At 37.7% G+C, this 15,208-nt stretch overlaps 1 protein-coding gene across 13 annotated transcripts in view; it reads left to right on the top strand.

Annotated features, from left to right (window-relative positions):
• baz2ba (bromodomain adjacent to zinc finger domain, 2Ba) overlaps nucleotides 1-15,208 on the top strand; it is a 329,006-nt gene that overhangs the window by 102,424 nt on the left and 211,374 nt on the right. For 2 of the 13 annotated variants that reach the window (XM_059647297.1, XM_059647296.1), the window contains exon 1: nucleotides 7,149-7,637. The exons of the other annotated variants lie outside the window; for them this stretch is intronic. The gene's annotated coding sequence lies outside the window, so the exon portion shown is untranslated. Of the gene's footprint in view, nucleotides 1-7,148; nucleotides 7,638-15,208 lie in introns of those variants that run through there. 13 annotated transcript variants of the gene reach the window in all.

Raw genomic sequence — 15,208 nt, 5'->3', positions numbered from 1 at the left:
TACAGATGTAGAAAGGAGATTAAAAAACACTGATGGGCAAATATAAAAGTATAAGAATAGTGGCTAACATAAAATACCTTATGGTTCCCTTTTGTGTGCACAAACTAATGAAGCCTCATTAAAGGAAGAGTGGACTGATCAAAAAACCTTAAAAAAAAGTCTCTTTGAGAAACAGAGGGCATAGTTATGGAGTGGAATGTGTGCTTTACACGTCTCTGCCAGAGAAGAGGATGCTGCTGATCGTGCATTGAGAGATGATGTGGTTGGTGATGCTATACATATGGACTTTCAAAAGTGTGTGGTAATTGAACACATAATAGACTTGTTATCAAAATTAGATCTTTTTTATTCAAAGGATGTGGACACTACTGGCTGAGTCCAGCACTCATTACCCATCCCAAATTGCAAGTGGAAAGTGAGTGGTGAGCTGCCTTTTTGAACCACTGCAGCCATTAGGGAGGGAGTACTAGGATTTTGACTTACTGATGCTGAAAAATTGGTGATATATTTTCCAAGTCTGAATGGTAAGTGATTTGGAAGGGAACCTGTGGATGGGATTAAAGGCTTATTGGCAACTGAGTTACAAAGTAGGTTAAAGGGCAGAAAACAGAATAGTGGTGAATGGTTGTTTTTCAAATATGAAGGAAGTATAGGGTGAAGTTCTTTGGAAGCTGGTGATGGGATGAATGCTGTTTCTGACCTGTTAATAGCCTGGACTTGGGTTTGCTGCGCTTAATTTTCAAGAATATAGATAATACAAAACTTGGAAATGTAGTGAATAATGAGGACAACGTTCGATAAAATGAATAGATACATGACATTGAACTTTAAGCAGTAGTGGGGTCATGTATTTTGGTAGGAAGGATGAGGAGAGACAATTTGAACTAAACTGCACAGCTTCATAAGGAGTATAGGAACACAGAAACCTGGAGGTCATTGAAGGTAACAGGAAACATCAGGATGGTTATTTAAAATACGTGGAATTCTTAACTTTATTAATGAAGAGGTATAGAGTACAGAAACAAGCATGTTACATACAACTTTTTATAAAACATTGGTTAGGCCTCTGCTGGTGTATTGTGTTTAAGTCTGGGCACCATATTTTGGGAAGGAAGCAATTCACTAGAATAGTACCAAGGATGAGGGATTTCCAGAATTAAACATAGTGCTGCAGTTGAGGGATTTCAGTTACGTGGAGAGATAAGTGAAGCTGATAGAATTGCTCTCCTTAGCGTGCAGGAGTTTAAGAGGAGATCTGATCTAATGGTTACAATTTTGAAAGGTTTTCTTGGAGTAGGAAGAGGAAACTATTTTCAGTGACAGTAGGGCCAATGACATGCAGATACAGTTTTAATTTGTTTGGCTAAAGAGCGAGAGGTAACATATGAGGAAACGTTTATTGCCATGTGGAATTTTTATGCACTGTCAAACAATAATAGAAATAGATTCGTTAGCAGCATTCAGAAGAGAATTTGAATGATGAGAGGAAAAACACTTATGTTTTGGGTTAAGAACAGAGAAGTGAGATTAATTGGAGAGCTCTAAAGAAGGCATTACTGTCACAGACACAATGGGCTGTTCGGCCGCCTTGTTCTAAGATTTTAACATGGCATATTGGCACCTATTGAAGTGACTTTATTATTGAACTGTATTCATTAAATTATACAAAAGAGAGTTTAGAATTTTAAAGTTCAAAACTCCTTTTTAGTTGCCAGTGTTATTTACCTGTCGAACAGTTGTATTAAACTGGAATGTTATGATTAGCAAGCAATGTCCCCTTCCCCATGTGTGTATATCAGTGTCACAGTAAAAATGCTGACTAGAAAAATATTCGCAATGCAATTTTAGTTGATATTGTTCAGATTAATTGCCCTAAAATTTGCAAAATAATCAGTGAACAATTGGAGCTTTGGCACAGATGCTACTTTCTATTAAAGATACAGATGATAATATCATCACCTTGACAAAATCTTCATCTGGTACATGATTTGATTGTCACTGTCACTTTTTTTTCTTCCCTTTCCCGATATTGCCCCTCCACCCCTCCAAAGCAAACTAAAACAATTTGCTGTTAACACTTAATCTCTTAACAGTGGCAGCACTTGAGCACAAATTTATGCAACATAATTTCATGCAATTTGGGGACACTTTCCCCAGGGTACATTGTTCTAAACTCAGTTCAGTACCAAGATTATTAACATCTCAGACTCATTAAATGGGAGTTTTCATGAAATGTACAAATTATTTTACTATTTTGGCTATTTTGTGCTACCTGTACTGTTGTTGATGCTTCCACATCCCATTCTCCTCAGACAATTTCAAATTCATTCTTTTTGCATATTTATTCCTTTCTCTTTAAGTTATATTTAAATTTTTGCCTCAATAACCACTTAGTGAAACACCTTGTTGTATTGAAGTTCTCAATTCAAAAACCTTCCTTCTCACTGTTGTTTTAGATTTTTTTTTTGAAAATCCTAAATTTTGCTTCTCTTGTTCCCTATTTGCCTACCAGTAGAAATATTTTTTCACCAATTTAACCAAAATTCACTTTTTTTTTAACTGCTGTTGGTGTTGATTTCCACTTAGCAGTAGTGGCTTGATCCTGTTTTGCTGGTTTCAGCAGGGTGTCTGGAGTCCACATCTATCCATGCCTCATCCCTCTGTCATTGTTTCTATTTTGACACCCTACACTTCTGCACATATAATACATCTCCTGTCACATGTCTTTTCTTCCACCCTCCAGATCCCAGTTATGCATTTGTACCCTGCAAATTCAAGGTGCCTGTTCCTCAAATCCAGTTGACCCATTTTCCAATCCAGTCCCACACTTTTTGTATTATTCTCACTGTGAGGTTTAAGGAAGAGGTCAGGGTGCAGCTGTTTCCACCCCTAAACATGGGATAGCTTTTTCTGATAGTGGGAAAGGGTTGGTGTTTCTGAGTTACAAACTCCATGAAAGCAGCAGATGATATTGTAAATTTTTGTTTGAAGACGATGCCAACCCAGCAATCTTATCAGAAGTTTGTAGGCATATCTTGGACACATCTCCATTACAAGGAACTGCAAAATAATGCATGGAATAATCTGTGTTAAGCATTTAAACATTGGTGGTAAACTTTATTGTGTGCAATTTATGTTTCTGTGGGGATGACGTTTTCAGGGACGTCCCTGCTCTTTGCAGAATGTCACAAGATTTTCTTCTGCCCAACAAAAATAGGGGCATGGACCTTGGTTTAGGGTGTACCTCCAACTATGCAATACCTCAGTCCTGTGTTCAAAGATTAAAGACTAGATGTTTGTCTCTAGAGACATAAGAATGCTTACACTGAGCCAAGTTTAAAAACTCTGATAATTGTCTCATTTATTTTTAAAAATCCTTAAAATAAGAATATTCAGAATATATATGTTTGATTTTTTTTATTTCTGAGCAGCAAATGCTGCAACTAAATATTGGGAAAAGTGAAGATTGTGGTCCATCCCAAATACTATCCTTTTCTTGCAAACCTCATCCCTTTCTCCCTCCCAAGATTAAGCCAGTCTGTTTGCAACCTTGATGTAATTTTTGATCCTGAGATGTGTTTCTGAGTTGACACTCGTGCCATTACTGATCCTGCCTATTTCCACTTGTGTAACATTAAACTTTACCTCAGTCATTGAATAATACAGTGCAGAAGAGCCTTCAGCACATCAGGTCTGAACTGCCGAAACTATACTACTTACCTACATAAGTTCCTCTTTCCAGAACTTGGCTCATAGCCTTGAACCTTGTGACGTTTCAAGTGTTCACTCAACTAATTTTTAAAGATTATGAAGTCACCTCTCTCAAGTGCCCTGCCAGGCAGTGCATTCCAGAAACCCCCACCACCCTCTGGATCAAAACAGTTTTGTTAACATTCCCTCACCTTTCACTTTTTATAAATGTAGTCATGTTATTCTTGACCATTCAACTAGGGAAGCAGCTGCTTTCAATTCATCCTATCTATGCCCCTCATAATCTTACACATCTCAGTCAGTTCCCCCCTCAAACTATTTTGTTCTAATAACAACAATCTGAGCTTATCCAATTTCTCGTCATAACTGAAATGGTCCACCTCACGCAAAATCATGGTGACTCGCCTTTCCACCCCCTTGAGGAATTACAACCTTCCTATTAGTGATGTGACCCAAAACTGCACACAATACTTGAGCTGTGATCTAACCCAGGTTTTGTAAGGCTCCAACATAAACTGCCTGCTGTTATAATCTATGCCTCAACTGATAAAGATGAGCATCCTGTGTGCTACCTTAATTCCTTATTAATCTGAATTTTGTACTTGCATTCATCTCCCAAATAAAGACAGATGTATGTCTTTGTTTAGCACTCTACCAATGCCTTGTGACTTAATGTGCAAGTTGCCTCCTTGGCTCCTGGTTAATATCTTCCCTCAGATATGCTTGTAGATATTCTTGGGGATTCCCCCACCCTTGTCCCCCTTCACTTTCTGTACTCCCCTCTGGCTTCAATTGCTTTGTGTCCTTTGTACCTGTTATGTGTCTTACTTTTCCTTTCCATCCAATCTTGAATGTTCCTAGACAACCTGAGTTTATTTCTGCTACATTGTTACTGTCCGCAGTACATTTATGAGTGCCTCTTACTACTCTGCTTTATATTTACCCTCAAGGCTGTAAACAGTCTATGTTGGCCAGATCCTGGCTTATTTCAATAAATAGCTCATGGCTCATTTGCGAAAATCCTTGCTTGCAACTCTGGTTGCTGTAGACTCTGCTTTTCCAATGCACTCCTTGCTGATGTCCCACATTCCACCAATAAATAAGGTCATCCAAAACTGTGCTTTAGATCAGCATTTCTTATTCCCCTATCAGCTATGTGCTCAGCAATCTGCACTGGACTCTCGTTCAGCAGTTTAAATTTTTCATCATTACTTTCAAATCGTTCCTCTGACTTCGAAATCTCTAGTCTGCACTCCTTTAAGATTTTATCACTCCTGAAATTCTGGACTAACGATTTGCTTTGGCCCCAAGCTCTGGAGTACTTTCCTAACACTCCCTTTCCACTTCCTTATCTTGATTTCTCCTTTAAGACATTCCTTTAATTTTTCTGCATGAGAAGTTTCTGTCTATCCCTTAGCTGTCTTTCGAAGGTGATTGTAAAGTGCGACAGGTACTCCACGCCAGTCAACTCCTCATCTGATCTAAAATGTCCTTGTGTGTTTTGTTGTCATACTTTGTTTTATAATGCACCCATGGATTGCCTTGGAATGTTTAATTGTAATAAAATCACTTCAGGTTGCTACTGTTCTCCAAGAGTCTGATCGTTCAAGTCAAATGTACGACTCATGATTTCCATTGGCTTCTGTTTGACTGCATTTTGAGTTTGACACCACTTAACTCTTGTTTGTACCAGGTATTTTAAAGTTATTCTAGTTGTATTTGAAAATAATTTCCAATCTACCTTGGTAAAGTTTTAATGATGCGGACATGCCAGTGTTGGACTGGGGTGGGCAAAGTCAGAAGTCACACGACACCAGGTTATAGTCCTAGCAGGTTTATTTGAGTCACAAGCTTTTGGAGCGCTGTTCTGTCTTCAGGTAAGGTTGTGGCCTCCCTAGCTGCTTGATGGATTTGAATTTTCTGGAGAGTCTCCACGTGATTGCACCATTTCAAAGTGCAGGCATCTTCTGTGCCATCCTGTTTTTAATGCCATTTAATAACCACCATGACTTTATTGTTCCTTCGAAAAAAGAAAATAAAGCTTGTAGCTTCTGTAAATTTTATGCATACTGTTGCTTCCGTATCTATCCATTTACTATGTAGTTAATTGTTTCACATTTATACAGTTTAACAAAATTTTGTCGTACCATCTTCTGAAATCAATGCAGTTAATTTGAGAGGCAGTTATTTTGAGAACATTTGAGTTTACTGGTTATGTTGCATGGAGATATGAAAGGTTACTGTTTAACCTGAATGTGTTACAGATTGCTTAAATGCTAGCCAAATGCAGGCATGTTGCAGGGAGCAATCTTTGCTGAGACAGAAAAATATTAAGTTTAAGAACGTTAAAAATAAAACATTATTCTGAATTAAAGAATTCTCCACACATCGGAATTAAACCTTTGACTAGAGTTTTATATTTTCCATGATAATTCCTTATCTCATCTGGCTAAAATAATCTAAGACTCTGCTTTTATCATGTACTTCATATCACACCTAGATGTCAAATGCAGTCTTAAAGAGAGGATGTTGGTAGTTCACAATTTTCATTGATCAGTCTAAAGGTTGTAAATCCGTTCCTATACAGGGTGGAGCAAGGGTTGTGAATTGGAAGTTCGGTCCATTTTGTGATCATATTATTTTATCAATTATGCCCTTTATAGTAATGGATTGTTTTGATCAAAATAATTAAATCACGTTAACTTTAATGGAATAGGGTGACTTATAATCTTAGTTCTTTCATAATTTAAACTACCTGTACTTAATATTAAATAAGTTTACATCAGCTTATAAATCTGGTCTCCTTTATTGGCCAACATTTTCCTTATTTTGATTTTTTTTTCATTTAGCATTCTGCTTATAATTTTTCCACGTGCTACAGTCTTTTTTTCCCCTAACTTTAGAATGGCAAAGTTATTTCTACACCTTTTTCATTCTAAATGTATGGATAATTATAAACTGTTTGGAAATATAATTTTAATTTGAAATAAAATTTCCCCTTTGAATAGATGTTTGTTTGTTTTCTTTCTGTCCATATAATGTGCACCAAATTCGAAGTGATTGCCTAATCTGGGTTGTGATCTATTTGTGGGAAGGTAGCCAAAGATATTTTGCAAAGGATTTTGTGTGGTATCAGGTGGAGCTCCATGTTGTGACATGCATGTGGTTTACCTGCTTGAGTTTCTATTCATACGTACAAGCTCATCAGTGTGCTGACTGCTCCACCTGCCTTTTAGTTGTTTCCAGGAAATCATAATGTGTGAACAGCAGGAAGTATTGCTTTGACCTCACAGACAGTATCTCATTACAATAATTGCTAATCTCTGAATAAGACAGCCATGTTTTGCGTGTGAGGCAAGATGGGGTGGGGGAGACCAGCTGCTCTAGAAATCTTCAGAATGTATAAGGAAGCGTTGGCTTGTGGTTCATTTTGAACTGGCTTTTTTCCTCGTAGCAGAGTTGTCTCTAGTGCGCTTGTGACCTCAAAGGTCAGTAGCTGTTGGCAATACAGTATGTATTCGTTCCTTCATTCATACAAACTGAAAAACAACACTGTCTGTTATGAGAGCTGTCACTACTGTGCAGTGGAAGGATAATGGCTACTTCCTGATTAAACCACCGTTTATGCAGCTGATATTAAATAACTGTTCCTCAAGAGACTACTGTATATGGATGTATTCCTTTTTGTTCAAAAAGCAAAGAAGTAATTTCTACTTGCATACCTTTTAAAATTGAGGCAACATTATTTCAAGAAGAACTAAAAGACCAAAATGCAAAAAACTATTAGATGAAGAAATCGTCATTGTTTTAAACAAAAAAGGTTAAATTTTGAAATAATCGAAATTATGCAATGAAACCGATACTGCAGCATACTATCTAGACATATTGCGAAATCATTTTCTTCGAGTCACTGGTGTGATTGACAGGTACTGTACTTCAACAACAATTTAGTCAGATCTTTGCAATATTTCTTTAAGTTGATGTAGCTAACTACATTTATTGAATTGCATGACCTATTTTCATCATTTATGTGTTTTTACAAGGAAATGTTTCTGAAATTGTTTTTATAGTTGGAAACAATTCAGTGGCAAGCTTAGGAATGAAGGCATTTACTATAAATATTTTTTTTTAGGGTCTTTTATAACTCTTACTCCTGTGTTACACATGCATTTTCTGCCCCCTTTTGAGATAATGACTCACTTTCAAGTACAGAAATCCTCTGGTGTTTTACCTAAGCATAGATATGAGCCAAAATAATGTTGACCAGATATTCAACAATTGGGGTAAAACAGAACCTGATCTTGTCTTCATGTATTCCTTTTGCTTATCATGCTTAAAACTAACAATGCAGTTAACGTAGATTTCTGTATATAATTTGTAACTATTCCATGATATGTAAGGATATATATACAAAAAAAGTATGTGCATATTTATGAGAGATAATGGGAACTGCAGATGCTGGAGAATTCCAAGATAATAAAATGTGAGGCTGGATGAACACAGCAGGCCAAGCAGCATCTCAGGAGCACAAAAGCTGACGTTTCGGGCCTAGACCCTTCATCAGAGAGGTCTGATGAAGGGTCTAGGCCCGAAACGTCAGCTTTTGTGCTCCTGAGATGCTGCTTGGCCTGCTGTGTTCATCCAGCCTCACATTTTATTACCCTGTGCATATTTATGCATTGGATTTCCTATTTATAATTTTAAGAAAAAAAGCATAGTGCCTCTTTACATCAGGTTATGTTATATCCACATGTTTGGTCTTGTATTATGAAGTTTTAGATTTTTGGTTTGTTCCTACTCAACGTAGAATGCAGCCCAATCAGTTTCCTTAATCAATGTAATTGGGGCTAAGTTCAAGGCAAAACAGGATTGTACCAGAAATTATGTTTGTGTGAAAATTACTTTAATGAAGAGCAGCAAATTAAAACACACCTTATTTCTTATTGTAAAATGTAATAGGGATGAAACTGGTTGCAAACATTTTTTGCAAAGTGAAAGGATGACTTTCGCCAAAACGAAATAGGCAAAAAACTACTTCGAATACCAGAAGTTGCCAAGTTTTTGTTGTGGAATTTCCTGGAGTATTTTGGCTCTGTTGATTACTTTAAGCTTTTTGATTTTTTTAAAACAAGTGACTATCTTCTGTGACAAGTTCCAGAGCTAATGACCTTCTGAGTCACAAACAAAGGCCTAAGAGCTGCATCATGAAGAACATTTTTGGCTAAACTTGAGCTTAATGCAAACAACCCAGTGTGAGAACCCTCATCTAAAACTTTTTTCTTCTTTTAAATTAATTCACATCATGTTGCTGGTTTGTTAGAGTCAGTGATGGAATCTGTACGTTGTACCACTGCACTGTGTGAAATAGATATACGTGGACTATATTTGTATAACAATTTGGCAAGAAATTATCATCAACATTGTGATATTTTAAAATAAAGATAATATGACATAAATAAATAGACAAACTATGTATTCTAATATTTTTATAGAAGGTACTTCTGGTTCACAAGAACACAACAACTAGCAGTGAGAATTGCAGTACTTCTGTTTCCTTTAGTATGTTAAAAGTTTTGCCTTTTTTCTAGAATTAGTAGCTGTTGGTAAGTTTTCATTAAAAATTGTGCAGCAATGTACTTTTCTTCGTTCAACACCTATTTTAAGAAACACATCTCGGCATTTAGTTATATCTTTCGATGATTAAGTAGCTTGAAACACAGCAGGAGAGATGGAGAATGTAGATCTTGTCCAATAAGCAAGCACTTTGTTTTCATTTTTCAGTTCTCTTCAAATCTTGTTCTCTGTAGAAGTTGACCACAGTCAGCGCTAGAAAGAATGTTTTGTTTATAGTGGGCTTTTTTTTGTGTGTTTTGACTCCATAGTTTTACAGAATTTATAAAATATGCATTTATGTTTGCAGTTTGGAGGTCATTCCAAATTAATATTAAAATTTGACATGAATTAAGTGGACATCAAGTTAGAGAATTAAGTGGACATCAAGTTAGAAAATTAATAATTTAGCCTGTTCTCGCCGATCCTCCGTAATCGCAGTTACTGACGTTATTTCACTTGTCCACAACTTTGTGATATATTATTTGTACCATTGCTTCTCAACAGGCATCTCAATGTTATATGAATTTGCACAATGGTTTAGCTGGGCAACAATTGAATTGAAGCGACATTTGGCCTGCTGTAAAATTTGTCGTTGTTCAAATTTCAACTGATGAACAGCATTTGCAGATATATCAGAGATTTGGGAAATTGTGCACAGTAAAGCTACTTAATATAAAACAGTTGTAAGGGAGCAAATGAAAACAGAATTTGGGCTTCACCTGCACGTGTTACAGAAGCCTGGAACTCATAAAATGGTTGATTCTGGCACCTTATGTGCAACCTGCTTTGATTCATAAAAGAGCTAGTTTAGGCATGGTGTCCATTACCTGGATGCTTTGGATTGGACAGCCTGTAACATAAACCAGTGTCTCGTGTTAATTTGGCACCTGGTGTAGCACTTTGGAATTTGATAATCCTTTTAATGTCCTGCCCCTAACACTTGTAGCTGAATTATGTGTTCTGCATCTCTCTCTCAGCCCCATCGCTATTATTTAAACAATTTAGGATGGAACTTCTAGGTGACATAATTGTAAAGGCAAGATACTGTAGATGCTTGAAATCTGAAATAAAAACACATGCTAACAATACCAAGCAAATTCATACTGACCTTTCATCACCGTTTTCTGCTGTAAAATGAGTAGCAATATTGTTTAAGTATAGTTGGAAGAGTTTGGAAAATGTTAGTTTTTGGAATATATTGGAGGTGCTGGACTGTGACAAAGAAGTCAGGCTAATTTGGAATCTTGCCAGCAGAAAGCCTGCTTCCAATCATGGAGGCTGTTGTTGTATTCCCTCTTGGCTCTAGAATTGCATGGACAATGAGGTACAAGCAGTGGAAGCAGTGGCAGAAAGCAATGCAGTGGAGGAAGAGTGCACTTGATAGGCTGTATCTGCAAAGGGTCCTCTGAGAGCACGTCATCTACCCCCATCTCTGCTATGACCTGTGTTTGAGATGTCAATATTTTAACAAGGATATGGTATTTAGCCATTCCCTACAACTGGTCTGACAGCTGAACAACAGAAACGTACTACCAGTAGCTTTGGAATTCACTGTGGTTTTCAATCTGGATGCCAGTAGGTAATCTATAGAAACTGCAGGTGAAATTTGCTGAAGATCTTTTATTTTGTGTCAATGAGGTAGGGAGGTGGCAGACACCTTAAAAAAAAGGTTGTCTTCATAGGCTTCTCTTAATGCAGAGTGAAATTGAAAGAGTTGGAGACGTGGCTTTAGCAGGCTAGTTGGATTTCCAATTGTGCAGGGTGCTGTTGAATACACAGGTGCAGTTCTGCAGGCCCCACATAATTAACAGGTACAGCAACTATGAGATACCATTCTCAGAGTTGTAATCGATGTGCAAAGCTTCATGTCACTGAGTGCCTGCTAGCCTGGCAGCTGCTATCATGTTTTAAACTGAAGGCATTCAGCTGTACCTGTATGTTTGAGATGTTGTGACGAACCAGATGTTTGCTGTTCTAACCTCGTTCAAAACTCCCTTTTCACCATCTAATGTAGAGCAAGAGCTGTATTACCAGGAGGAATGTTGTGGAACAAACCATCATGTTCATAAATAAAGGTTCAGATGCCATAACTAATATCTTGGATTCTTTCTGGCCAGTTGTAGGAAATTTGCCAATTCTTCTGTGTAAAGTAGACCTAGGTAATTAATTTGTAAGGAAATCATCAGTGGTCTTTACTAATGAGCATGTGGTACTATTCCACTGAACCCCTTGGCTTTTTGTAACCTGCACCAAGGCTCCCCAGCTTCAAGTGTGGTATGCAGAATGTGAATTCCATTCTTGGAGATTTTTAGGCATGGTGAAATGTTGTTTGCAAATTGGATACCTGCATGATCAAATGTAATTGTGCACAGTGAACCAGAATAGCCTAACCATGGTGTATCAATAGTAATACCATGTTTTGTGAATAGGTTATCACTTGATGGTGTTGACAAATGTGGGAATTTAACACCATTTGTATAGCATTGTAAAGCATCCCAATGCATCACAGGATCATAACCAAATGATTAAAAATCTGACACTGCCCAAATGATAACTTAGGTTTATATATCATGCCTTAAGCGTTTCAAGATTTCTTCACCCCTCTAACACTGGCATCTTGCACATCCCTAATTTTAATTGCTTTCATTGATGGCTGGTGCTTCAGTTTAATGTTTGGCCATTGAGTTTCTAAACTCTGAGTTCCCTCCATAAGCATCTTGACCTGTGAGCTGAAATGACACCTGCGATGTTTGAACTGACCTGAAATAGTCCTGCATTTTGCGTAGTCCTGCATTAAGTCTCATGGTAGTCTGATGCATGCTCCCTTTAATGGGACAATTTTTACAACTAGCTACATGACAAAGGGCTAGAAGGTGAAGAGCTAAGTAAGGAGCAAGTGACATAACTCAGTTCTGGCCAGGCTGTTTGTGAATAAATCATCTGGGTGTGATTCTAGTAAATGCAGCCTCTGGTCCCTGTTTGTCAATAGTCCGACACTTTACCTACCACCTCTTTTTTTAAATTATCATGCCATTCATTTGACGAAAGCACAGAAGTAAAATTGAGCGTAATAAAATGTGAGGCTGGATGAACGCAGCAGGCCAAGCAGCATCTCAGGAGCACAAAAGCTGACGTTTCGGGCCTAGACCCTTCTTCAGAGTCTTGGCCTGCTGTGTTCATCCAGCCTCACATTTTATTATCTTGGAATTCTCCAGCATCTGCAGTTCCCATTATCTCTAAAATTGAGCGTAGTTAGGTTTTCCAAATGAAGTGTAAATGATACCATATTGTATATAAATATAAACTGAGTGCCCTTGTGCATTCCTTTACTGTCATTGCTGTGTGCCTTTCCTTCTCTACTTGATCTTCGAAGTGTCACCCCTGTTGCTGCAGCATATCAGTGAAAGGTCACTAACATTCAGTGAAGAGAACTGCAGTTGATCTTAGACAATCTCGAGCTGTCTGAGTCTGGTCGTCTAACTTTGGACAGTACCATTGTGGCATGCATGATAGCAGTCTAGGCTGGCTGTTTGACAGGCACTTGCAAGATCGTTGGTGGGTGGCAGTGATGAATGGGTAATTGTTATCCCAAGATCAGACAGAAGGCTTGTGCTGCATAAAAGCCATTGTCACTTGCTTGGGGTTGGAGGACAAATTGCAGGATGGCTGTGACACTATACAACGAGCCTTTTTGCACCCTGGTAACTGTGACCATGATGGAAGCAATCTAAACTGTGACAGTAAGCTTTATTTTGAGCTAATAATTGCATTACCTAGATATTTATTAAGTTCTATGTGTGCTGCAAAGAAACCAAGATGCCAGCTATCAGTGCTGCAACATGTCTGCTTGTTTTTAGTGGGTTGGTGTAGGACATTGTCAAAAAACACCTAATGACAATGTTAAAATTGTGGCATTGTTGGCATTGAAGCCAACTATAATTTGACATAGAGATAACAAGGTGCAGAGCTGGATGAACACAGCAGGCCAAGCAGCATCAGAGGAGCAGGAAAGCTGAGGTTTCGGGCCTAGACCCTTCTTCAGGGCCCGAAACGACAACTTTCCTGCTCCTATGATGCTGCTTGGCCTTCTGTGTTCATCCAGCTCTACACCTTGTTATCACAGATTCCACAGCATCTGCAGTTCCTATTATCTCTATTATTTGACAAAGTTTGTAGAGGGTGAGTGTTCAGGCACTTGTTCCTGTAGCAAATAGGATGCTGAGGTTACTAAATGAGTCAGTTTTAGTCAAAAGATACTAAAAATAGGTAAGAGTGAAACTAGATGAGGGCAGTCTCACTCGTATGATAGAGAAGTATTGCCAGACTGTGTAATAGTGCCGTTAAGGACGGAGTTCCAGAATTTTGACCCACACAGTGGCACAATATCTGAGGTGAGAGAACGATCTCAATTATCATCCAGCTCAGTAGGCATTTTAGGTGGTCAGCTGCTGAGTGGGAATTAAGTTCAAGGTAGTAAATGGTGGGTTTCATGGACATAATAAAATGGAAATGACATGGAGAGTTTGGAGAGGAACTAAATTATGTTGAATTCATCTATGGTATGGTGATGGGAGGGAACTTTGCCAGAGGGAAGGTGAGGGCTGGATAAAGTGACTAATGAGATTGAATAAACAAATTGGCATTGTTGTAGAAAGATATTTAAACCTGTTTCCTGGAAACCAAAATATAATTACTGATGCTAAGAAGGGTGAATGCTGATCGAATAAATATTTTGAGGAAAAGGAAGGGGTAGGTATCTTGAAACAACTGTTCAATCAGGTCTCATATGACACATCTTCTGTGCAGGTGAGATTTGAAGCAGGACCATCTGGCCCTGATGCAAGGACTTGACCACTGTAAGATAAATTGTGATATTATTAGCATTGATCAGCAAGAAATTTACGGGCAAGCACAAATTGAAGATAATTGCAAATAGAATGAGGTTATTATTATTCTTAAAATGCTGTTGCCGTGTAGGTAGCGTTTGTAAATTATACACGTTATTTTCAAAAGAAATTAAATTCTTCAAATATTGAGGAGTAATAGGAATGAGTAGAAAAGTATTACCAGCCTAGACGGTTCAAGGAGAAAAATAGCTGCATAGACTTCTTTTTTAAAAGTGAATGACCTGGTTTTGAGTTTTCTGTGATTCTTTGAAATTGCTATTGAAATTGTGGTTAAAATATCGCTGCATCAAAGACAGCTGGTATGATTGCAGGAGCTTCCTATCCATTGCAGAGATATGTCATCATCAGAAAATGATGTTGTAAAGCAGATGAGAGTGTCATGAGGTTGATTTTGTTCCTTTTTTGTGGGAGTTAATATGCAGGCTGGATCGTGCTACAAGGCACATGCATCTCAAGGTTTGGATAACTATGGCACACTGCAAACACTTTGTGGTTTGACATCTTTCTTGATCTTAGACTGTTGTTACCTTGCAATGCAGTCACATAAGTCAGTTTTATTGTTCCTTTTTAAGCAAAGAGCTTGTGAAATACTTGTTTATCTTTTAAGGAATCAGAACTAGTTACAAAAATGTTTTTTTCAATTAGTGAAGTTTCTTATTTTGCTGTGCAAACATGAGCTGCTTAATATTTTAGCAGAGTAATAAAATCACCAAGCTCAAAGACAAGACATTCATGTTACCTAGTTCATTGGGAGACTATAACTAGTTCATAGATTTAAAACGTAATTTACGCTGTACGTTGTGAAGATTACCATGAAATTTGATGTTGGATAAATCATGTAATTTCCAAATTTGTTTACCAAAAACTCAGCTCATTTCATTGTCAAAGTTGCTCTTCTAAACAGATTTCCCTCTTGAAGTAAAGCCTTTGATAAGTTTTATCTTCAAATTTAAGTGGTTTTCTTCATATCTAGGTTC

The sequence above is a fragment of the Stegostoma tigrinum genome, chromosome 7, assembly GCF_030684315.1.
Source record: "Stegostoma tigrinum isolate sSteTig4 chromosome 7, sSteTig4.hap1, whole genome shotgun sequence".
NCBI classification, from domain to species: domain Eukaryota; kingdom Metazoa; phylum Chordata; class Chondrichthyes; order Orectolobiformes; family Stegostomatidae; genus Stegostoma; species Stegostoma tigrinum.
This window is presented reverse-complemented; position numbering and strand designations above follow the sequence as displayed.